General features: G+C 41.1%; 1 protein-coding gene across 13 annotated transcripts in view; it reads left to right on the top strand.

Moving 5' to 3' along the window:
* The first annotated feature begins 3305 nt into the window (after positions 1-3305).
* The window catches only part of LOC117585202 (SH3 and multiple ankyrin repeat domains protein 1), a 62979-nt gene continuing 41268 nt past the window's right edge, over positions 3306-25016 (top strand). For 7 of the 13 annotated variants that reach the window (XM_034275023.1, XM_034274945.1, XM_034275272.1 and 4 more), the window contains exons 1-2: positions 3307-4369; positions 19003-19049. The gene's annotated coding sequence lies outside the window, so the exon portion shown is untranslated. Of the gene's footprint in view, positions 4370-19002; positions 19050-25016 lie in introns of all 13 variants that reach the window. The other 6 variants (XM_034275528.1, XM_034275105.1, XM_034275612.1 and 3 more) reach the window with 4 other exon arrangements.

Raw genomic sequence — 25016 nt, forward strand, 5'->3', positions numbered from 1 at the left:
ATTTTCACTTTCCTCAACGTCCATGCAGATTGCTGGTCTCTGCATTCGACGCATGCCACGCCCAACAGCCCACAGCCCACAGCCCACATCCCATGCCATCCTGCCCGTCGCCTGCCCCTCGTTGTCCCTCGTCTGTCAGTCAGTCAGGTTTGCGGTAAATGTAAATGAAAATGCAAATGTAAATCACGAGGTTAGTGAGATGTGAACGAAGCGACGGAGCGTCTGTGAGTCTGCGTCTGGCTCTGGGTCTGTCTGTGGGTCTGGTCGGACTTTCACTTGCCACCATTTCTGGGCATTTTTCTGCTTTGCTGAGCGCCAAACATTGATCCATCTCGGGGACTCTCGTATTTGTCTGCAAGAAAGAAGCATCCTCAATCCTACAAAGTGTTCAAAAAATAACAAAAAGGAAAAGAAGAAGTCTGAGTGTTGAGTTTTTGGGGTTACATCGAAACTTTTTAGAGTAATTTATGGATAGATTATATATCAACTATGTATCTGTGCTTGCCACAAGCTAATGCAATCCTCAGGTCAGCCCGAAGCTATCCCAACACGATCCAAGTACTTATTGTTATTTATTGTACGTACAAAATGTTTGTTCATCTGCTACTTTCGACCGGATCCAGACGAAGTGAAGCTGCCACCCAGCGTGGGCCGTTATGAAAGCGCTGCTAGTTGCTAGTGGTGGGGGCGGGGCGTGTCATGCCTCATGCATGTTGCACCAACAGCCAGAGCCCGTTGCAGTGGCCGGCCCCGGTTCATAAATCGCGCATAAACAGTCATTGGTTGCGGGCTACGAAACATCCATCTAGCAGGTACAGTGGATCTCAAACTGTTTTCTTAGCACGCATGAACCGGCAATAGTGGGAACAATTTAACAACTGTTATAATCTGCCTCTGCCTTTGACTCCTCTTCGCTTCCTTTTCTACCTCCTCGAGAAACCATTGTTAGTTGAAAACTGTGAAAAGTGCACAGAAAATGTGCCAAGAGCTGCTAAAGTCATGAAAGACTTGTGGGTGTCGATTCTATCTTAAATTAAATATTTGAAATACATACTTAGGAACCCAACTGTACAGAGCTTAGCATGTTACACTGGTTGCATATGTCAAGGCCATCGATTTGTATTAATTTGAATTCATCTTGATAGGTATAGCTACAAACGGTACAGTCTGATCAACAACACATGGGGAAACGTACACACTCTGGCAAATCTGCGAGTATGGGCTGTCAGGCAGTGGCAGAGACAGATAGAGGCAATGGAATGTGTGTTCTAATCCTTTGATGCTGCTGATGAATTCAACCGGAAAAGGGTGCCATGAATTGGGTGGCGGGGCGGTGCGGCCATAATTGCAATTTCAGGCCTATCTAGCTACCTACCTTCAACCAAATAATACTGCGGCAACCACAAAGTCTGTGGTTGGCTCGTCAATGGAAATCCTAATGGAAATTCGCTGAATTATTAGAGGCACGAAATATAACGGCAACAGCGAAAAGCTTCATTTAGTGGCCACATTGGAAATTTTCTATACAAAATGCAGTCTCCCACTGCCTCCCACTGCCACTACCGCAGCAACGCAACTGCCTTCCCTACTGCCATTATCAGCACTTCCCATCCCATGCCATCTCCACTCGGCGCTGACCTAAGGGAGGTCAGTATTTTGGTGGTCGCTTAAGTGTATTCAGTCAACAATTTCATTTCCTGACGAACAAATGAGCGAAAGATTTACATAAAATAAAGAAAATAAGCAGACAGCCAGCCAATGAGAAGAAATGGATTGAAGTATTGAATGATTACGAGCAGGGTATATTTATATAAATGTATAGTTCTGTGAAAATGTTTTGCTGACTCAATTTTGTTTAAACGTCTTCCATTTCGGGTAATAAAAATGCCAAATCTCGGGGACTGGCGGCGCCTCCAGAAGCAAACTTTAAGAAAAACAACTTAGGATGAAAACTAAAAAAAAGGGGGAAAAAAGGCTTTCCAGTGAATGAAACAACAACGACCACACCCTCCCATAGGGCCGGGCCATAACCGCCTGCACCACCCAAGAAAGTACCTGAGCTGCATGCATTGGCGGAATGTCAGGAAAATGATAAACGATACTTAGGAAGAGAGCAAAAAAACGAGGAAAAACCTTCACGAAACGGACCGAAATTCCCAAGTGTCCAAAATTGGGCTAAGAAATAGACAGGACAGTATAAAACGTAATCAAATAGAAAAACGATAGTACAGTTTTTCAGTGAAGAAAATGTGTCCCATCTTAAGTTACCTACGTTCCTTTGCCACATATATTTAATTTAATTATTGAAGGTAATTCTAAGTACGTGGGTTCTTTTCAAATTAAGAGTTTGCTGCCGCCAAGTTGTTCCCACTATCGATATTTCTCTGCATCCAGCTCATATATGTAACGCAATAATGAGTGCACTCTATGGTTTGGGTGGATTTTATATATATGGCTGCACTAAAATTTCGCAAGGAGCAAACCTTATTTTGTAAATAATCCAATACAAGAAAGCCATAAAAACTAGTAAATCTTGAGGAGAATTCATTCATTAGTCAATTAAAATTATAGTTTTTGTGTTGAGAGCTCTAACTAGCTGGTAATATTAAATGGAAGATCAAAATCGAGGAATAGTGTTTGTAAGTGTGAACGTATATTATTTTTGGTATATTTGTGCTCATATTGAGCCGCAAAAATGAGGAGAAAGAGGAGAGAGTCTCTTGCTCTCTTTGCTGACCTAATCCTCTCTCTGCTCACCTAATCCTCTCTTTGGCATGTGATTCGCAAGGTATGGCAATAAGGTAAAAAAGGACGAACTTTTCAAAACTCCCACATTTTCTGCACCTGTTTAAGGATTCATATAACATGACGTATGTCGGAATAAAAACTAAATATCAAACAAATAAAATATATTAATAACCTTATTTTTTGGTACAAATAAGGGAGTTTTGAAAGCTCTCTTCCTCTGCGAAGGGAGTATGAAAAACTAATGAGAATCACCAAACATAAAATAAAATAAAAAAACTATAGACAATATAAGGGTTTTAGTAATTATTTATATATTTAATTATATAAGTTAATTTTTATTTAATTATTTAATTAATTCCACAATATTTGCACATTAATTTGTTAAATTTAAGACAAAATTAAGGAAAGAAAACAATTTGAAAGTTGATCAAGGGTATTTCTGTTTGTAAGGTGGCTTATTTCGCGCACCTTTTATGCGCACGTTCACAATAAGGAAATATTACCCATTCACGATATGACAACAAAACCAAGCTGTCACACTGAAAGTATGGTTACACTGAAATTTAGCGCGAACACGAACGGACGCGGGTAGTGTCGAATTTGTTTCTGAAATCAGAAATTCCGATAAATCAGTGATAAAAATTGATAAATTTGAAAACATAACAAAATTGAAAAATATATGCGTACATCAATTAGATTTTCAATTTCAAGAGGTTGATCTGCGCGTTTTCTTCTGTGCGTGCGAGTGAGACGGGAACACAGAGAATGCAAGTGCCTGATGAAGATGATAGAAAAATAACGGTGCATCAAGTATTGAAATAAGATTCCAGTGCAAGCATTTTCTAAATCCGTTTTGAAAAATATTCGGATATGTTGTCTCAAAATCAATCGAAATTCGTCAAGTGAAGTGCAAAAACAGAAACGAAACAAAACCGGTTCGCCTCCGCAAAGAGCAAAGCCAATAGCCAATAGCAAAACCAAAATCAGGCAGCGCAAGAATTTTTGTTGTTTGGCCAAAGTAGCGCTGCCGGCGTCGTCGCCGTCGCTGCCGTTTGGTGCGTCCGTGTGTTTGTGCGTGCGCGTTTGTGTGTGCGAGCATCTTAGTGAAAAGAGGCAAAGTCAACGGGCAAAGGAAAAGGTACGCAGTGATAGAGAGAAAGAGAGGCAAAAAACGTGGTAGGAATTTCTTGTTTTTTAGACAGGCAAAAGGCAAAAGCCAAAAACAAAAGCAGAAACCTGTTCCCTGCAAGAAAACAACGACGACGGGGCTCTGCTGCCACATAAAGTGGCACAAGTGAAAATTCCTGCCTTCTTGTTGTTTTCTTTTATTATGATTTTTTTCGGTTTTTTTGACAATTGCCAAAAGTGAAAATCAATTGGCCAAGGCGCGCGCGCACAGAGAGCAAAGGAAAGAGCGAACGAGTCCTGTTTTTTACCCAACCCAAAAATCGGAGAACGAAAACCTGACGAAATAAAATACCGCTAACAACAAAAACAAATGTAAATCCTTAGGAGATTGCAACAAAAGTAAACAAATTTCAACCGGATTCAGGGGAAATTCTGGAAAAGCAAAAAAAAAATAAAAGAGAGAGCGGCAAGAGGTGGAGAGACAGAGAGAGAGGTCAGTATCCTGGCAATGTCAATCATCCTTTATGATAACCGATAGATACCGTATAGGAAAGATTATAAAAAGCGAAATGAAAGTCTAAAAGGCAGGAGACAATATATGTACATATACCCACACACATGTACATGTGCACTTTATTATATGTAAAATTGATCATGGATACTGGACTTTGTAGAAGAAGATGGAAATAGAGGGATATGGGAGGGGATCAGTTGCTGCTGTTTATAAAATCAAGAGGCTAAACAAGAAACAAAGGAGAAAAGGATTAGAGTAAATTAAGATAAATAAAGTCAATCATAGATTGAAATACTTTTGGATCGTGTGGAGACTTATAAGGTGTTTTTTAAGTTACTTAAAAATTCAAGCAATAATAATTCGTTCAAATGAATAACAATAGATAGCAGGTGCATTGTTTTCTATATTTTACAGTCAAGTGTTACATACACACTTAAACACCCCCTCCATCACCAGTTCGACCTTCACCCCGCACCCCTGAAAACTGAATAATAGGTAACCCTTACCCTGACCATCGGTACTCGTAATTGCCCGCACACGGTCATAGTTACTCGATTGTGACACGGCTGTTAGGTGGCTGGTAGGAGAAGCTCCCCCTCACTCCCTTTCATTTGAATTAAGTTAGTCATTGGAATCATTTTCTTTGCATTGATTCACGATTGGCATTTACTTTGCTTTGATTGCGGGCTCTGTTTCTTTTATTGCTTGTTTATTATTTATGCGTTTATTATTATTATTCTTTTGCTTCTGCTGCTTGGTTCAACTGTTACTGTTGCCCTTTTTCTTCTTCGGCTTCCAAATCTCTTGCCTTTGTTGGTTTTTGTTTTGTTCCATATTCTCCGCCCTTCATACAGTGCGTCACAAAAGTATTGTGTGCAATCAATTTCTGTTTTATAAACGTTGATACTTATCTGATTCTTATCTTTTTCCCTCACGAAAGGTGAGTTTTGGGCATCTTCTATTTGTTTTTGTCATCCCCTTATCGCATTTTTTTATGATCCGCTATTGACCTTCACTCTCTTGAGTGTTTCTTTTGTGGTCTCGTTTTCTAGGCAGTTTGATTTTTGGAATTGCACGCATACCTCACGCCTCTTCCTCACTGCCTCTCTCTCTCTCTCTCTTTCTCTCCTCTACACTCTTTGTGCCTCTTGGTTGCTTTCCCCTGCCCAGCTGCAGTTTTGTTGTTGCTTTAGCTTCTGTAGTTAGTCATGACGTGACTTGTTCTTGTTTTAGCGCATGCCATTGCTATTATATTTGTTGTTTTTGTTGTTCCGCAAGCGTAACAATAAAATTTTAAACTGGTCCCCGCCACGAAATAGTTTAAACTTTTTATATGTGCTGTTACAATCGAGCTTTATCTGATAGTCATTCGCTTGCGGCACGTAAAGCCGCTCTTGCCGGGCCCGTTCTGTGCGGTGCGGTTCGGTGCGGTCTGTGGAGGGATAGGAAACACGTATCTGAGATCACATCCGAATGGGATGGATGTGTAATTGTTTCAACAAGTTTTAATATGATGCTATACACTGGTGTCCGTACAGTGGGTCGAAACAGCACATTTATCCAATACCTTTTCATAACCATAAATACCAGTGTACTCTCCCCTCTATGTATCAGTTTTTTGTTTTGTTCATTTCCTACAAAAACAATTTACAACTTTCTTTACAACATGCGAGTGTGTGTCTAGAAATGTGTATTTTACTTTTGACCCACAAAAATTTCAATTTTTTCTGCGTTTTGTCCGGCATTTCGGCCAATTTGCATAAATTATGAGAATTCGATTCATTGAAAAGGTCCAAATGCGAAAGATTCGACTTTTATGGTCACCCCACAGCTGTGGCATAAGTAATTTTTGATTCATTTAATGTGAAAAATGTTTTAAATATTTTTCTCCCTCTGTTGCTTCGTAGGCGTAGATCTGAGATTTTGTGGCTGCTGTTGAAGTTTAACAAATTTTGAAGCAATTTTTGGTAGCTACTTTTGGGGTAAATTAAATGGCGAATGTAGGGGATCAGAGAGGGGGACAGATGGGGGGAGTAGACTCCAATATTTGGATAAATTACAAATACGTTTAAGCCCTGAAATATTAGCTATCCTTCGAACCCTGGTACAGGACCCATCTCAGGGAAACATTAGCAGTTTCTCAACAAACTAGAGAAGAGAGCGAAAAGAAAAAGTGGAAAACAAACGACGCATACACATAAAAAACGAGATTGGAATTAGGCTCGGGAGAGAGAGAGAAAAGCGAGCAACAAAGAAATATTACCAGCACAAGCCAACAAAAACAAGGAAAATCGATTTAAAACAGATGATTTGGCAGCCACCCGCCTCCTCCTCTGCGCTGGCCGCCCCTAGTGTTATGTATCCCTGCCCCAGGCCCCAATTCCAGTCCAGTCCCAGGGCCTAATATTTCACAGGCCGTTAAGATGTCGTCTGCATGGTGTCGTAGAGTGAGAGAGGAGAGGCTGCTGGTGCTGCTGTGCTTTTCTGGCAAATACAGTAAGTACAGTGGAAAACTAAAGTAATGTGGATAGAAAAAAACCACCGGAACATGCGAATACAGATAGGAAATTCTGTCTAAATTATAATCTAAACTCTTATCTGTAAACATATGTATTTTGTCCATAGAAGGGGTTGTAAATGGTATGGCCTAACATTCCGCGCAGCCCAAAAGGGAAATTCCCTTTGAAGTAGTAACCACTGTAATGTAACCCTCACTTGCCCTTTGCTTGAAATGCCCGTTGTTACTTGCTGTCTCGTTCTCCTTCTGAAACTCCACATTTCCTTTTATTTATATCTTCGCCCTGCTGCCTCCCTTTGCTGTTGTTGTTTTTTCTCTCAATTTCTTTGTGCCAAAATTCTCGCTGAAGCCACACAACATAACAGCTGTTCGTTCATTCGGCCCGGGCAGACAGACTCTCTCTCTCTCTCTCTCGCCTGGTCTCACTCACTCTGTCTATCTTTACTCTCTACTCTCTTTTTCTGGTGTTTGTCCTGTCATTAACACTAGCAGCGATGCTGGCAGGGACGCCAGCGAAGACGCCGACGGCGGCAGCGACTGATGCGGATTTAATGAGCAAATGATTAGCATTTTTACGTTCTCCTCCTCTTATCCTACTCCCACACAGCTCTTACTCTTTTTCATTCTATGTGGCTGATCCTTTAAGTGCAATATATTTCTCTCTTTTGCTTCTGTCTTCTGTATTTTGCTTGCTGAAGAAGTTAATAGTTGAACAGAACCCTGTGTGCCACTCTTTTGTCAGTCACTGCACAGATAAGAGAAGGGAAGGTGGGAAGGTGATAAAAGGGAATCATGGAACGCAGGGGGACACGTGCCGCTCAGAGGTATGGATAGTGTCCATAAGCTTGTCCATATTAATGATCGCCCGCCACATGCAGAGATTTATGGCGGGCCAGATTAAAGAAAAAGGCAAAAGTAAAAGAGAAAGAAATGTTAGGGGGAGAAATGGTTTACTTTATCCCTTAAACTGAAGGAAAAATGATACAAGAAAAACTGATAATTTATATTAAAAAATGTCATGCTTATTTTCCATGATGTGGAAGTCCTTAAATGTTGCAACTTGATGCAAATTTCAACGAGAGCTGTCGGCTCTCATCCATTTATTTTACAATACAATCTGTGAAAATGCGGAAAATTCCAACACTTGCAAAACAAGCTAAAAGGAAAGTTTGAACTTTTGGTCACAACAATGACAGGACGCTGTGCCCACATCCTGTCCCAAATGAAGTTACCTTCCCTGCACCACCCAAAATTACCCTCTACTGTCTCTTGGATTTTCCTGCATAATGCAATTAAAACGGAACGTAAAAAAAGCAAACAGAAAAATGATTTTCACAACAAACAAGAGAGAAAAAAAAGGGCGAAAACAAAGAAGAGTCAAAGGCAAATACAAAAAATCAATAAGAGAATGTGTAAAGAACCCAACCTGCCACCACAATGCGCAACAACAGCAAACACCACAGCCCAAGGCAGGGGAATGGGGAATGGCAGAGGCAGAGTCAGCAAGGAAAATCAATCTGGCCCAAGGATTCTACCATGTGTAGTATATACGCATATATAATGCACCTGCGAACGTGATATGTTGCATGTTCACATGTATTTATTTAGCCCCCCCTTGGAGACACGAGCGACAAATGCAAAATATTCAACATTCAAGTGTGGAAACATGTGTACAATGTAAAAATGTAGTGTGTCCACTTTGCATAATTCATCAAGAAGAGTTATGTTTTCGATAGAAATTTGCCGTTGTGCAAGCAGGATGAGTGGAGGATGCAAGCGAGCAAAACTGTGTCAGGATTAGATGGAAATTGCAAGGGAAGATTTCAGATTCTGTAGTGAATTTATCTGGCTATCCTCGCACATACCAATGCAACGGCCACATTGATGCTTGTCTACACAAATGTGCATAGGGCAATGGATTTTGTTTGAGAAGGTACCTCAAAACCAGAACCAGAACAAAAAGGCCGAATGCCGACAACAAACAGTCGTAAATCGCGGGCTCTAATTATAGTGCGCCCTTTGTTAAAAGCTGCTACTTCTTCTGTCTGGAAGGAGGTCTCCGGGAAAAGAGAGTAAGAAGTGTGTGTGTTTGCCAAATGGAAATTTAATGCATCCATCAAAAAGTGTCAATAATAATTTCCATAAACTCGATTATTTGTTTGGTTGTTCAATAATTATGTTGAAAATGACAGCTAAATAAATGAAATTGAACAAAGTTTGGTTTTAAAATGGTGCAATTATAATTTGTTGTATGTTTGTTCGCTTCCTTTATTAGAATTAAATAATGTTTCTTATTATCTGCCAATTTGCACACTACTAAGAGACTTTGTAGTACTTCCCAGCGATGATTCGGTGGGAGGAAATCTCCTATCGCTTTCCCGCTGCCTTGAACATTTCACATCATAAAAACGTATTATTTCATTCGTTTATTATTGTCGTCCGATTATGATGTTTCTGCGGAGGAGGAGCCCCACTTGATAAATCCGCACCACGAGAACGTCCGCTCCGGTTCAAGGGTAAACGTGTCCGCATTGGGTTAAGATTGCTTTATCGACAGCAGAGCCTCTCCCTCTCTCTTTTTCTTTCACTCAAAAATGATATGCAAGTTTTGGTTTTGATTCTGCATTAATTTACTTACTTGCTCTCTGCGGCAGGTCTGTTGAAACATTCTGTGAAACTTACTTTGACGTACATACATATATATATTTTAAAGGAATTTGAAACAAACCAAAGGAATATCAGATTTGATGTAGGCCCGACTCTAGACCAGTCGTTGAAAGGCTGTTAGAAGAATCCAGAAGAGAAGTATGTAATACTTATTTCTCCTTGGCCTCATAGCAAGGTTGCATCTTCGTCGAACTTGAGAGATTTCTCTGAAATTATGAACACAATTATAGCCACATTAAATGGCCATTAAAATTATGACTATAACAAAAGTAGGAGCCAAAAGTGATGGCCATTTGGGGGGCAGCGGCAAAATGTTCTTCCACGGAAGGTAAATCAGCATATTCAGCAGATGCCTTGGCGTCACGACATTAATTTAATTCATGGTAGGGATGGGCCTAAATGGCTGCTCTATGGGTGCCAACCCCTAGAAGCCAAAGCAGAAACAGAAGCCAAGAACGTGCCAAAGTTCAGAAAGTGCCTGATGAGAGAAAAGGAGAATGATGGAGGGAAGGGGGAGCTTTGGGACAGAGGAAGAAAGTTGAATCACGATGAAAGTTGAGATAGAACTTTCTCAGCTGTGGATTCAATTAAAGTTTCGTTCGCTCAAAGCCAAAATCCAGTTAATTTGCAAATAATTTCCACAATTAAATTAAAATGAAGAAACTCCTCGCCTCTCGACTGCCTCCACTGATCCAGTGGGGAATTATAATAAATTTCCCCATGAGCGAATTTCACATTAAAGTGGGGGGAAAACCGCAAACAGTAAAAGCAAAAACAAAACAAATTTCTTTAATCGGAACTTATTTCTCTCTCCACTCCATTCCCCTTTCCACCTATCTTTAACGTCTGCAACAACAACAAAAAAAAAATAAAGAAAAAAAAGCTTCATAACTTTATTTCCGCTTCTTGAATGCAACTAAATTACGCTAATTACTGCCGTCCAAGTGCAAAACGCAAAAACGGTGAAAAAGAGTAATGAATAAAACAATGAAAAACAGCTATGAAAAAGTGGAAAAGAAAAAAAGACTATAAAATACACTTTGACGGTCATTTGCTTCCTTTGATTGCTTTTTTTCTCTGGTGACACAGCCTACCAAACAAATTAGTACAAAGAACCTTATATGATAAATATATCCACAGATTTTGATAATTAATGCCGCACGTACCATTCGATTTCTAAAGGGATTAATTCCCTTTCGTCTATCCATTGTCCATATGTACTTGTGTTACTCATATTCAATCCTCTCCACGGCGTCCAATCAACTCTCGCCCTTGTCATTAGATATTCCAATCCTATCAGTAGTCTCATTAGCGTCTCATTGTTTTGTCGAGCACTTTTGATACATCAATGTAGAAAATAAATATTCCCTTGCAATGCCAGCCATTTTAGGGTATTAAACCCGATGTTTGGTATATCCAGAGAGGGATTCGTAGGGAAAAAGTATGTAAAAACAAAATAATAAATTATGTAACGCTTTTCGCGGCGATTTTTCAGCGCAGAAAATTGTATTTAGAAAGTGTCGCCACAGAAATAGAAGGAAAAACAGAAAGAAAATTAGGAAAAATTGGGAGGAAAAAAAGAGAAACCCGAAGTGAAGCGCAAACTTTAATGGCAGCAAAAAACAATGAAATGGAAATCAAATAGAAATCAATGGACATAAAACGAAAGTGAGGAATGGGCGTTTTTGGGGCTTGGTCTTTGGTGTTTTATTGGTGGCAAAAGAGTGTCCAATGATGGGTATGTAACATTAATAATTAATTTTTAATGACAACAAAGCCAGCAGAATGGCCACGCTACAAAATTGGCTTAAATATTTCATAAGCTGAGCGGCATTTGTCAAAAATATTTGGCACAGCGACGGGAGCGGCAACAGGAATAAAAAGTACAGCAAGAGCAGACACTTATTAACACTAGACAACAGGTTTTCAGTTTTCTTGTTTTCAGTTTGTCTTCAGATGTGGAATACCCATCGGGTACTGTAAGCTAAGCAGAGACTTGTTTAATTTGGATACACCTGAAGCTAAAGCTACATTTGATCAACATATAATATGCAGCAAGCTGCCAATGACACATCAAAATCCTGTTGGACAGGGCTTAAAAGCTATTTCCGAGCAGTCCCTTTAGTCCACAGTCCACATCAAGCAATCAATCAATCAATGTATCGATCAAGAGCCATCAGTCAGTGATGGAGCCTCTCAAAGAAAAACTCAAAGAAATGTAATTTAAACGTGGGGACAGTCAGGCAGGGGCTTCCGTGTTCTCTTCTCTTTGCGGCTTCTCGCGAGCGCTGTGATTGGAAACCCGTTTGATGCCACAGCCAGAGCAGTGAGCTAAAGGTAGTGTAATCACAAAAAAAATGCGCTAATAGAATTTTAACGGGGCAATGGAGGGGAGCACAGGCGGAGGCTGAAACTCCCAGTCCAGTAGTACAGAAAGACCAAAAGGGCGTGGCATAAAGCCAGGCGGAAGGCAGCAACTATGGCAACAGTTAGGCAGCAACAGACAATCTCTAGAGCCGCGGCTACACAGTTGTTAGGTAACTGTAATCAATCAGAGCGGGCCAGGCTAGGCCAAGACCTAGGCCCACGGCTAATGAGTGGCCAGAAGAGGCGGAACCAGAACTAGGAGACTTAATTAACTACAAAAAATGCCTACAAAATTCAAGCAACAAATTGTGTAATATTTTGTAGGCTCCTGCTACACGATACGTTTTCTGCCGATGGTTGTACCTTCTTGTCTACATGTGAATATCTCCAAATGATATAATTCTCTTGAAGAAGAAACGAAAGAGAGAGTATTACATTTATTTTTATATGTTATTGACATATTTATATGTGTCTCCAGTTCCTGTACAAATATTTATTCGAGTTATGTTTAAAACCATTTGGCAGCCCATTAAACTGAATTATCCCGAATGGGACCATTCCCATGGATAATTTGCACTTGTAATCGATTTCCATAGGCCAAAAACTTCAGAGAAGAATAGGAAGGAGGGGAAATGGATCCAACCACCCCATACATTCCATATATGTACATACAAATGTATGTAGTATGTAGATTTGTATTTGTTATGTTTTTACATATTTTCGCATTAAAATGCAAATCACGTTACGCTGTGGAGTGGCCCATAGCCTTGCCAATTTGAGGAGCATTCTGGGTCCCATACTCTCTCGCTCGTAGTCTCGTTTATGGCCAGCAACAAGAGATACACATTAAGATACAAGATACAGATACGCGCACACACATTTGTCAGATACATACATGTGGGTGTCTGCACAAGTGTGTGTTAGGCGTAGAAGATAGAGAAGTGAAAAAATAAAAAGAAACGAACAGGAATATGTTGATTATGCGGAGTGGACAAAAGGCGTGGCTCTTGCACTATGAAGGAAAACATCCTGTTTGGCATACAAAATATATGTACAACGATAATTGGAGGTTGGGGATCTTTGTTTGTCAATGGATGGTCAAAGGGCATCTAATATGGCAGTACGAACCTAAGACCACTAAACATAAACAAAATTAATCTGCAAACACTTGAATGGGGAATATTTACGACTACGGAAATGCTTATTGACTTTAAGGCTTAAACGGAAGCAATAAAAGCAAGTATTTATGTGCCTTAGTTGGACACATTTGCTGTTCCTTTATGGAGCAGTTTTTGCTTCTTCATTAATCGATATTTAATGGCATCATTGCCTGCCAATATAATATAAAATATTAACAAGCTCACAAAGAAAAAACCCAAGACGACAAGTGACACATCAAACAAAAGCGTCAAAGTAGGTATTCACTTCATAGGAGACTGAAGAGACGCAAAAAAAAGGTCGGCGAAGTTCTCTTGAATACTAAATATTTGTCTATATTGTTTGGGGTTCATTCTAATAAGAGGTTTCCGTACGATTACACATACAAGTATGTACATATAGATATGTCCGTATACACATGGGTTTTGCGGGTTCTCTTTATATATTCTTGTGAATGTTTTCTGACAGGTTCTCAAAAAACAACAATGGCTCATATTAATTATGCCTTTAAAGGAATATTTTTCAAACGAAATTACAGAATATTTATTACACACGTCAATGCCCATTCACAGAACACTGAAATTTAAGCATGGAAATGAAATATTTTAAACAAATATTCAAATGAAAGATGAGCAGAAGGAACACAAAACCACTGCAAACCAGGATCTCCTTTCCTTCACCCATTGGAATTTTTGTGCAAAATATGTGCCGCATGTTTTGTAGTTTTGTTAAACGCTGTTGCGTGGATACTGGGCCAACGGACAGGTTAAAGTTGGCTGTAATGTGCCCAAAACAGCAATGAAACCTCAATTTCAATTCAACGTCTAATTTGTTGTGCTTTTTTTTGTCTGGTCAGATTGGGCCCACATGGCCTGTCATCCAAGCTTACGCTCGCAAGCTTTTGGCCATTTATTGATTTTTGTAGGCGGTCGAACAAGAGGCACTTTTTTATGGACTTTTGCGAGTTGCCAAAACAAAACAATGTCGAAAATTAATTTTTCAAAAATAATTTTGATGGATAATTGATGGACAAATGATGCGACGATGCGACAGGTGCGATGAGTGCCAGAAATGAAGGGCCATCGGTTGGGAAATAAAAATCAAGTTTAAATCACAACAAAATAATTAACACGAAAATACTGTTTGGCCACGAATAAACGAAGAGTTACTTGTTTGCTGCTGGCTGGTCGCTCAACTTTCCTAAAGGTTCCGGTAAACCGGTTTTCTTTTTCTTTCTTTTTGTGTAAAAACGATTTTCAACTGATTCGAGTCTGGGGCAACACATTCTTTGGACCATCTTTCTGCTCTCTCTGCATTCTGTCTTTCTCTTGTGGCATTATAACGCCGTTTTTCGCTTACGCCAACGTTACGTGTCCGTTAGCACTCAATAAGAATTTTCTTATGGCGTCAAATGTTTCAATTCTCCACTGACAACACAGACTCGAAATGTAATTCAATTTTCGGCGAAAGAAAGTTGAATGAACTCCTCCCCTTGTTGTAGGGGGAACAAGGTCGTTGCGAATGCACGAAAAGATTAGGGTGCCCCGGAAAATGTTTACTTTTATTTGAGTTGCTCCTTTTTTCTTACTTTATTAAAATTAATTGAATCAATGTCAATCACTGGGAATGTTGAAAAGGAAATTGTGATTGTGATTGGGTTCAATCAAGATAAATGTTTGGCAATTCAAGTTTTGCTTTGGCTTGAATAATTTATGTGGGAATTACGATTGCTGCGAGTCGCTGCTGTGTCTTGGCTCTTTTGATTTTGAATAAGTAATCGGGGAGTCGTCTTAAATGAATTAAATTAAATTAATTGACATAAATAATATACACATAGAAATAGGTAAAAGAATTACAAAAGTTTTGCGGTGCATCATCTCTATGGATACATTTCTTAATTTACAATTTTTACTGAATGTTTCACTTTCATTGGATTTAATTTCTCTCGTTTGCATTGTTATCGCCCATTTAACCATTTGTCTGTCTCCCGCCCTGCCCCGTTACATATTCCAATACACCATTCACCATTCCAATAAGCCATTTCTCTCTCACGCAGCTCAAATACATTTTTCTTTACTTTTGTCTCGGGCAAACTCCCCGCGCAAACACCAGCTCGCTGCCACACCTGCCTGTCACACTCGTCTTCTCCTTCTCCTTCTCCTTCCGTTGCTTCTTGGTTTCGCATTATCTTTTATTTTGGTATATTCTGTTTTCCTTGTTTGCATATTGTGCACTTTTCGTTGGCTCGGACCAAGTTTTTCCTGCTTTAGCATTCCAATTTCTGTTGATACGAAATAAAATATGTTTTATGGATTAGCCTTAACCAAGACAGGTATGTCGTTTGGGCTTGTAGGTTGCATGCATCCATTCACTGGTTATCATATGAGCAGAGCTTAGCGTCTTTGTTTTTCATTAAACAAATATCGATTCCCTTTCTACTTCTAGAAACTACTATAAAATAACTTGACATTATGAAAAACAAGCGCTAGTCTAACTAGTCTTTGCTTTTAGGGTATCCCACATTCGCCATTACCTACCTGCCTTTCGTCTTCGGTGCCTGCCGCCTGGCGGCTCTTCTCTCTCTGCTGGTGGCTTTTGTTACTTGCGAACGAATCATCTGCTCTCAGCTGCCGGAGCAGCTTGAAATCTTTTGATGGCTCAGCATTTACATTTCATTTCGGATTGGAATTCATTTTTTTTTTGTTCAGCTTCTCTTTTTGTGGGTTTCTGGTTTTTTTGTGTGGTGTTGGTGTGGTCTCTTTTGTGCTAGATTTATTTCCAAACGGCGCTGCGCTTTTTATAGCCCCAACAAACGACGGACTGATTGGCGGCCATGAGATGACGGTACTGGAATGAGGTGAAGGAGGCGGAGGAGACGCACATTTTCTTTGTCGTTTTGAAGGCTGTTTGTGATAAGGACTTTGAATAGTTTATTTGAATCCTAATTGAATGCATTCGTGCATTATTGATTACACACTAATTGATACCGACCGCAAGTCCGAAACCCAAACCAATCCAAATGCAAACTGGCAAAATAAATTACATTTTATTGCAGTTGCCTGTAATTATGTTAATTTGGCAAATTTAATGGCCCACTAGCACCTTGTGTGTGTGTGTGTGCTTGTGACAGCTTTCAGGTACAGATACAGCTCGCAGTTAAGAAAAATTTAAGTTACAAATAATTATACGCGTATGACTGACTGGCTTTGAACAAGGAATGGGGAAATGTGAGATGTGAGTTGCTGATGGGCGTGAAATGAGTCAAAGACTCTCCACTCCAGAAAAAGAAACGTCAAAATAATAAATGATTTTTCATAGACTGGCCTTTGGGGCCTCAGAATCTTCGGGAAAGTGTCTGCTCGATATGGGAGGAATATGAAAAAGCGTTCCAATGGAAAGCCAAATATTAAGGCATAGAGATAATACTACTTCTTATTCTGCTAAGCATCATGATCGGGAGTAATTTATCATTTGATTTGAGTTTAGGAGAGCTTTTGTGCCTACCATTCCATATTACACATGAGTGTGAAAGCTTCCTGCACACGTGTATGTGTGAGAGCATAATAGAAAAGGAAAGAAGTATATCAGCTTAATAATTGTCAGGAGAGGCAAAAAAGCAACATTTTGCAATTAACACACGCGGCATGCTCGGTCGCTCGTTGAACGCGTTCCTCCAGTTCGTTGCGGACGGCGGGAGGCCCGCGGTAGTTGCCGATGCAGATGCAGATACAGAAAATCTCTGCATGAATCTCCGCCGAGACATTGACTCCAATTGAGCAAAGGCAAATGGATGCGAAGGCAGAGGGGAGAGGGAAGGAGACCCATGTGTGGGCTTCATTTACAACTCACTCAACTTTACGTGTGTTTGGAGGCTGGCGAAGGAGAATGGAACTTGGGACTGGGACTGGGATTTGGAGCCTGGAATTGCAATTGGGAGTTCGCCCACAAAGTGCAATGCGTTGTTGTTGATGTTGTTGCCTTCTTCTGCTACTCCTACTCCTACTCCTACTGCGTCTCCCGCTGCTTCTCATCCTCCCACTTCGCCCCACTTCTCCTGCTCCACACCACGCCAGTCGAGTGTCTGAAGTGTCGACATGAAGTCTGACAATTGCAAAAGTTGTTTATGGTAAAACAGAGGTGTGTGTACATCTGAATGCGAGTATTTTTGAGCTTTTGTGTTTGTTGCTGTTTTTTATTCGGCTTTGACATAAAGTGAAAGATTGTGAGATTGAATGTACTCTTGAATGCTCTTGATGAATATTGAATCAGTGCTACCCACAGGCGGCCTCTCAGTCATCATCCGTTCGTCGTTTGCATTAAATTTATCCATTTTCACATGGGGGAATATTTCCTGCACCCCGTATCCAAATGTATTTATATAAATTAGCGCAGAAACAAGTCGAAAACTGTAGATTAGTACGAAAACCGATTGAGCGATGCTCTAATACCCCATCGGCAGCAGATTGGAATGCTCAAACGAGTAAAACTAGTTTGTCTCCATTCTGGCTGTAGTAAATAATCGATTGCAATGGTTTTTAGTGGCTTTGTGTTCCAACATGTGTTGGAAATTTGTTAATTTTTATTCAGCAAAAACAAGAAGCAAGAAAAGAAAACGAATACAAAACACCCTTTTTGCAAGTGCTCCACGCGTACAGGGAGATGATGATGATGTTGTGGTTTCTGTTGATGCATGGCCAAGTAAAGCAAAGCAAAACGATGCAATTTTATGCGCAGACGCCTAAATTGAATGTAACGCGTAGCCGCAGCGGCAGCGGCAGCGACAGCAGCAGCGACAGCAGCCAACGAGGCGTTCTACAAAAGGGAGCCCACAGTTTTACAGCCACTGTGTGGGTACGCACACACACATACACTCTCTCCCTCTCTGTGTCTCTTTCTCTCTCTCTGTGTATGCATGCTCCCTAGGCAGCCTCCTAGGGTCATTAACATGGCCAGCAGAAGCAACAGCAGCAGCGGAGAGCAGAACAGGAAAAAAAGAGGCAAAGAAGCGAAGAGAAGCGGAGAATAAAACGTAGACGAGACACAAAAGCAAATGCAGGGTTAGTGCATGTTGTAGGGGAGTGGGGGTGAAGCGGGGACAGCGGATAAAAACGCGACCCTGGGAGTCACAAAGCGCCTCTGCATTTGTGGGTGGTGCCGCCGCTGCTGCTGCTGTAAGGGATGGGTGGGGGATCAGGAGCTGGAGCTGGAGCTATAGCCATGTCATGCACTCTGCCTGTGATGGAGTTTTGTACTGGGGTCCCCGGTCCAAGGTGTTTGCCAATGCCTATTTCCGCGACTGTTTGTTGTACGTGCCGCGGGGACGATTATTTCTAGACAGCGGTTTGAAAGGGGACGGCTGGAGCCCGCAGGGATGCGAATGGGATACACACACAAATTGGATGTAACACGCTCTGATGGTATCCCATTAATGGATATTAACGAGGGAATATCCTAATGGAAAATAGCCGATAAATAGTTAACGATACTTTAATCAGTGCTTCCTGGGCGAGTGCTTATTTATCTGACGATAATTGAGGCAATAATCGATAATTGTGGATATTTTAAACACAAATTGTTAGACACATAATATAAAATTGGTCTGAAGGAAGCAACAAATTGCTTTAGCCATTGATTTTAAAGACGGAAATTATGACTTAATACATACTTTTTGTTTGTTATTGCCCAAGTGAACAACTGTCTAAACATAGACCATCTCTAGCGCCGTCTCTAGCAGCACTTTGGAACCAGGGAAACTTGGGAAAAGTTGGAACAAATCGAAACAATTTCTCGATGATGATTTATGGCAAAGTGTTTCATGAATAGTTAATCAGCTAAAAACTTTGTTTACGCTACAGCGAGAAAACTTAATTTAATTGTTTTCCCCTTTTCTGTTTCTTTGCAGGTAATTAAATGGCAATTTCTCATCAATGTCATGGCATATTTCACGAAGTAAGTCTCACCCTCCCCATTAATCTATCAAAGGGACAAAATATAGAAATGGACTCCTTTGTTTGCAAATTTATTTTTTGTGTGGTTTTTTTGTTAATTCCTTTGAAACATGAGAACGCACTTTATGGTCCGGGTCCGCTTATAAATAGTTATGACTGTGTGAGCATTATTTAATTATTTCATCATGATGTGAATGAACTTTGATGGCTATTGTGTTACTTTTACTTGGTTCGAGGTCCAAGCTCCCGACACTTTCGCAGACCTCAGAAGACCCATTTCCTGTTCCTAATACCCGCCTCACATGAAACCATTTTCAAGCTTTTCATTTTGCTATAGAACATGGCGCCGAGACGAGAGAATGACCGACTATTAACTCCATTTGCTGACTTTCACTGATAATGTCTGACAATTATGTATTGCTATAGTCGATGGCTTCTGGCTACCAACTCTTTCCCTTCCATCTTTCATGTTAATGACATAATTAAGCCGCTTGTCGCAGAGGTCAGAGGTTCCGAAGAGGGGTCAAGCACGTGTCTTTCAGCCCGTTCAACCCTATCCTTCCAATTAGTATTCAGTGTAGAGAGCGAGGGAAGCTGACACGAACGTGTTAACTCGTCAGGTAAACGGAGCTGTGGAAAAGAACCCATCCCTCAGCCCAGAGACCTCTTCATCCGCATTGATTTGTGTACAGAATTAGCATTTTCCCCCCTCCAGCATGGGAAACAATCTCAATCTCAACAATGAGGAAGACGAATTTGTTCAGTTTCCGCTTGGCCGACTCCTCATCCAACTTCACTCCGTCTCGAAGCAGGCTCTAATGCCTTTTTAAAGTGACCAAAATCTGGCTTGTGCCCCGCGTAAAGTGGGTAAATTAAATGCTGACGCTTGGCCAAGAGGTGGGCCAACCGAAAGATTGGGCAACTTAAACAAACAAATAGTCAGGGGTACAGTACAACTCAGCTAAATGTTGGCTCCGCAAGCTTTATGGGGCATGTCTAAAAGTGCATTGACCAAGAACTCAGTAATTGTCGATCGGAATGGTTGAAATACGAAGCGAGTGAAAGGTGAAGGGAAATAAAGATTGAGTAGGAGAGAGAGAGAGAGAGAGAGAATTGAAATGCACAAATAAAATTGATAGAAACATTTAAACAATTTAATTATGATACCTAGAAAAGAAAGTTTAGATAGACAATCAAATAATAATAAATAAGAATGCATAATTGCATAAGATAACTGCTAAAGCATATTTTATCTTTAATTATAAATTATTTATCAATTGCTTGTTGAACTTTGGCGGATAAGTGATTTTAGGTACTGAAGTTGGAAACAAATTCCAAGTCCGATCTTCCTAAAACGAATGCGAGTAGTATTTAATGACACATCAGTCCGCTCAAAGATCAAAGTTCAAACTGCCAGCTAAAACAAATACCCAATTCGCTACCTAATGGCATTTTTGAGAGCCACTCAAACCCACCACGAATTTTGAATAATCAAAAAACGAATGCCTTGTATTCGCCATTTCCTGCCATCATTTAATTTCGATCGTTTTTATTAGCCATCTACATTTCACATTAACAATAATCGTGTGCCAGAACCAGTTCTCAAACACATTTCATAGCGAAAGTAATAGATTTGATTTAATGTATTCGCAATCACCACAAAACTTTGCTCCACAGTAGCCAAAAATCGAAACACGCCAACAAAAGCTGAAATTGAAATTCGAAATTCAAATTCATCGCGAAATACCAGATTTTGTGAACCACTTTTCGGTGTAAGAGATCGCTTAGTGGATTCCCTGTGTCTTTTCATTGTGCACTGATTTATGAATACACTCGAAGTTTGAGACTGGCTGGGGGGATCTGGGGCGAGTGTGTCTTTTGTCACCGGTATTTTTGGCACTAATTTGACAAGGTCGCCGGCCAGCTGTAGAGCTGTTGTGCTGTGGTCTGGCAGCCGCCGTTTATCCAAAGAAATCACGACACAAACACGTTCGAAATTATTTCATTTTGCATCTAAGCTTTTATTTCGGCTTTTGTTTGTTGTGTTTTTTTTTTCTGTGTGTTTATTTTGCATTTTGGTAGCCCGCCCCTCTGCCGCCTCGCTGTATCTTTGCATCTGCGAGTCTCCAGTCAGCGCATTTAAAACGATATTTGCATAAACATTTGACGTCTCTTGACATAGGTGCGAAATAGTTGCCGTGAAATGTGGTCATTCATATTAATTTAGTGGGTCACTCCACTGTGGCTGTGGCTGTGGCTGTGACTGAAGATGCTGACCCCGATCGTGCGGATTTCCTGTTAGAAAGGCTCTGATTGTTGCCAGTCCGAGAAAAATCTCTTTGAATGGATAATGAATAGTCAAATTTGGCTTCGTGACTGAAACTGGCAGACAATTAACCCTAGAGTTCCTACACAGAGGAGCTCAGAGCTCTCCCCACCTGCTATGGGCGCACTTTGAACCCGTGCAACCCGTGCAACCCGTTGGACCCTTCCCTTTGCTTCGGCTCTCCTTCATTTCATTCGTTATGTAAGGATGATTTTGGGGCGATAACAGCCCAGGCAAAAGGCAAAGCTAATTAAATTATAAGCCAAGAGTCCAAGACTATCCCCGAGATGCGCCAGTGAATGGGGTCACCGCCTTCGTGGCCTTCCCCCCGACCCCACCACACGAAAACTGGTTAAATAATATCCAAATGGATGTTCGTTGTTGGTGTTGATTTGACCATAAATTGTGTATGCTTTTGACGCCGAACCAAGCGACAAACGACCTGCGCCTGCTCCAGCCCCGGGCCGGCCCATACCGCAAATAAATCTCCCAGCCCCAGAGATGAGGTAATGTTGCATGCAACTCTTGTAAGACTCTTGACACACAGTGGGACAAGGAAGCGGCAACTGTATGAAAGGCGGTGCAAGCAAAAGAATATCAATTGATTGAAATGTTGTATTATCTTTTAATTCTTTGAATTATATATTATTTTATGGCATTTGCCTTTTCTACACATACAATATATCGATCCGTTCGATGGCCCAATGCATTCTGTCTAGGTTTCTGGCACATGAAAAGCTTGCACTTCATAATTAATTATTGTTTAAAACGGTACGAGTATTGAGAGTGGCAATTACTTTGGAAATCTAGGTTCTAGTTTCACATGAAATATCTCTACTGTTTGTTCCGTTCCACAAATTGGAGCTGTCCCACCCACTGTGCCTAGCCTGGCATGGAACTCACCCATGAATTATGCGTAGACATTTTTTGGGGGTATGTTTGTCAGGCGTTGTCAACGCTGTTCTTTTTGGGTACTGTCAACCGCACCATTTCGATTGCATTTTATGGCCATAAATAACCCGAATGGCTAAATGAATGATTTGTGGTGAAAAAGGCGGCATCGGAGTGTCGATGGAAGGCCTTGCAGACGTTGCAAATCCCAGGCCAACGATTGCTCCATCGAATGTTAGTTAGATGCTGCACTGGCTAATAATTCGATCAGGCTGCCTCTTTGGACCACTTTGCATACGAGATAGTGCTCTAATAATGGCCGAGAAGAGTCTGTGGTCTGTGGCAGCACGATGGGCGGTCCTCCAATCTCTGCAATGCAATTCAATTAATTAGCCTGGTCAATAGCGGTTGCCGTTTGCAGTAGTTCTTTTCTTATTTTGCTGCTGCTGCTGCTGCTGCTGGTGCTGGTGCTGCTGCCGTTTTTCTTGCCACACGCGTGTGATGAACATTTCCGCTGTGCAACAGCTTCTCTGTGTGTGCTTGCCTCTGTTGCAAGCTGCAATCAAAATTAATTAAGGCACAAATGGAGGCAGGCACAGAAAGAGAACACAGTGGTGTAATGGGTGAGGAGCGGGAAGGAGCGGACTATTTGCATGGGACATGTGGCATTTGCAAGCAGTTGGGGGCATCGGTAGTTAGGCATCTCGCTCGCTGCTGTATGTTTTCTCTATGGCGACCTGCCACTTTATTGCCTTTTACCGCAATGTTGCACCAATTTACATTGCACCTGCAGCGACTCCAACTCCAACTACGACTCCGACAATGTCTTTGTTTTTCCTTCTGGCAGCAGAAGCAGCAGCAGCAGCAGCAGCATCAGGAGCAGGAGCATCGAGTGCATAATTAGATGCTGTGCTGCACGGCCAGTGATTGCTGCTGATCAGTTAGAGGCAACTGGCAACAGGCAGCAGTCAATCATGGAGTTGACTCCGCTGCAAGTGAAGGCTGCCTCCTGATGTGCTGCTCTGTGTTGAGGGTGCATAAATTAATTAAGCCAGATGGCTGGCCAAACTGATGTCTACAGGGATATCGCTGCTGGTCTTTCCTGTTCAAAGGACATATGATACATAACCCTCATCTTCCACACAGAATTACATATTTACGTATGTAAAATCGAAATCAACATAAATTATAATTTATTTAAATTCATTTAATAATCGCTGTCGCTCTCTTCTTTCTGCCTTTCCGACTGAGAGATATTGTTGTAATTGTTGTGAAACATGAAATCTGAGACGGAGAGAGAACTTTCCCATGGATACAGCACAAGGGGGGGAGGAGTGGGGGGAAGCTGGGGATCTGCATCTACAGCAAAGTGAAATGCATAATGAGCATAATGTTGCCGCTGCACGATGCCACAGCAGATGGCAATGCCAGATGCAGATGCGGATGATAATGATAATGCCTTCCAGACGTCGTCGTACAGAGACGACACCTGAGCGAGTGCTGCCTGAGAGCCGAGAAAGACATGTGGACAGGGAGAAATTTGAGAAATGTGAACAGTAATTAAATGCAAAATTAAAAGCGCCAAGCAAGAAGACGTGCGACAGCTACAGCTACAGCTTCAGGCAACAACGTCAGCGACTCAAGATAATGCATAATTGTGGCAGACAAAAGGAAATGTTGCCGAGAGAAGGAACTAGAAGGCTACATGGGGTCTGGGTCTGGGTCTGGGTTTGCATGCAAAATATGAGAAGAATATCTAATACCTGGGGCGATGGATTCGCTTTCGAGTGGCTTCTCCCTACTGATTCTCCTTCTGTTGGCTGGCTGTTGCTTCTGCCTCTGCTTCTGCTTCTGCTGCTATAAAACGGTGTTCAAATTAATGGCCAAGTTTCACATGGCTGAGAGAAGCGGCGCAGATGCCACACAATTGCCAATGGAAATTGCTGCTATCTCTGGCATGTACTCGTGTCCCCTTGCGAAAGTTGTGTGCACAAGATACAAGATACACGCTCGTACAAGTGGCAAGATACAAACTAGAACAACAGAGAGAGAACATTGCAGTGGCATCTGCCCAACGAATATGGGATACTCTATGGCAAATAAATAATAAATGGGAATATCAATGATAGCTCGAGTGACTTGTTCCATTCTCTACTCCCTGCATGGGTATTATATTTTCTTGGAAATATTATTTGGAAAGTGGAAAGCTCTTCATTCGACCAAAGTCTTGCTTCCAGAAGTTCTTGTCTGGCTATTATTTAACAGCCACTGAGGAATGCCACTCAAAAACAATATTCAATCACAAATCGACACGAACGAACAGTGGCAAGAACAGATGCGGAGCAGAAGATACCACAAACATACAGTACAAGAAGTTATAGAAGTTATAATTAATGGTGGCCAAAAACTTGGATATCACTTTCCTTGTAGGCCATAAAGACTATTTTGTGTGTGTGTGTGCGTGTGTGTGCCTTGCTTTTTGTTTGTTCCCGCTCCTGGGAGAGGCCTTAAATATAAAACAGAAAGCAAGAAACTTTATTTGGGTTAGCGATTGTTCAAAAATGCATAGCGGATAGAGGAGGACTCCTAGAGCAGGGATAACTAGCTCTGGGGGTGGCCTGGAGGGTATTTAAAGAGCTGAAAGTGCCGCAGGAAAGTGGCACGAACTGAATAAAGCTCCTGCAGGAGCCTACTCAAGAGGCAAAAGGAGAAATAACACCAAACCAAGCTAAAAGCTACTGAAAAGTGTGG

Source organism: Drosophila guanche, unplaced genomic scaffold (genome assembly GCF_900245975.1).
Source record: "Drosophila guanche unplaced genomic scaffold, DGUA_6, whole genome shotgun sequence".
NCBI classification, from domain to species: domain Eukaryota; kingdom Metazoa; phylum Arthropoda; class Insecta; order Diptera; family Drosophilidae; genus Drosophila; species Drosophila guanche.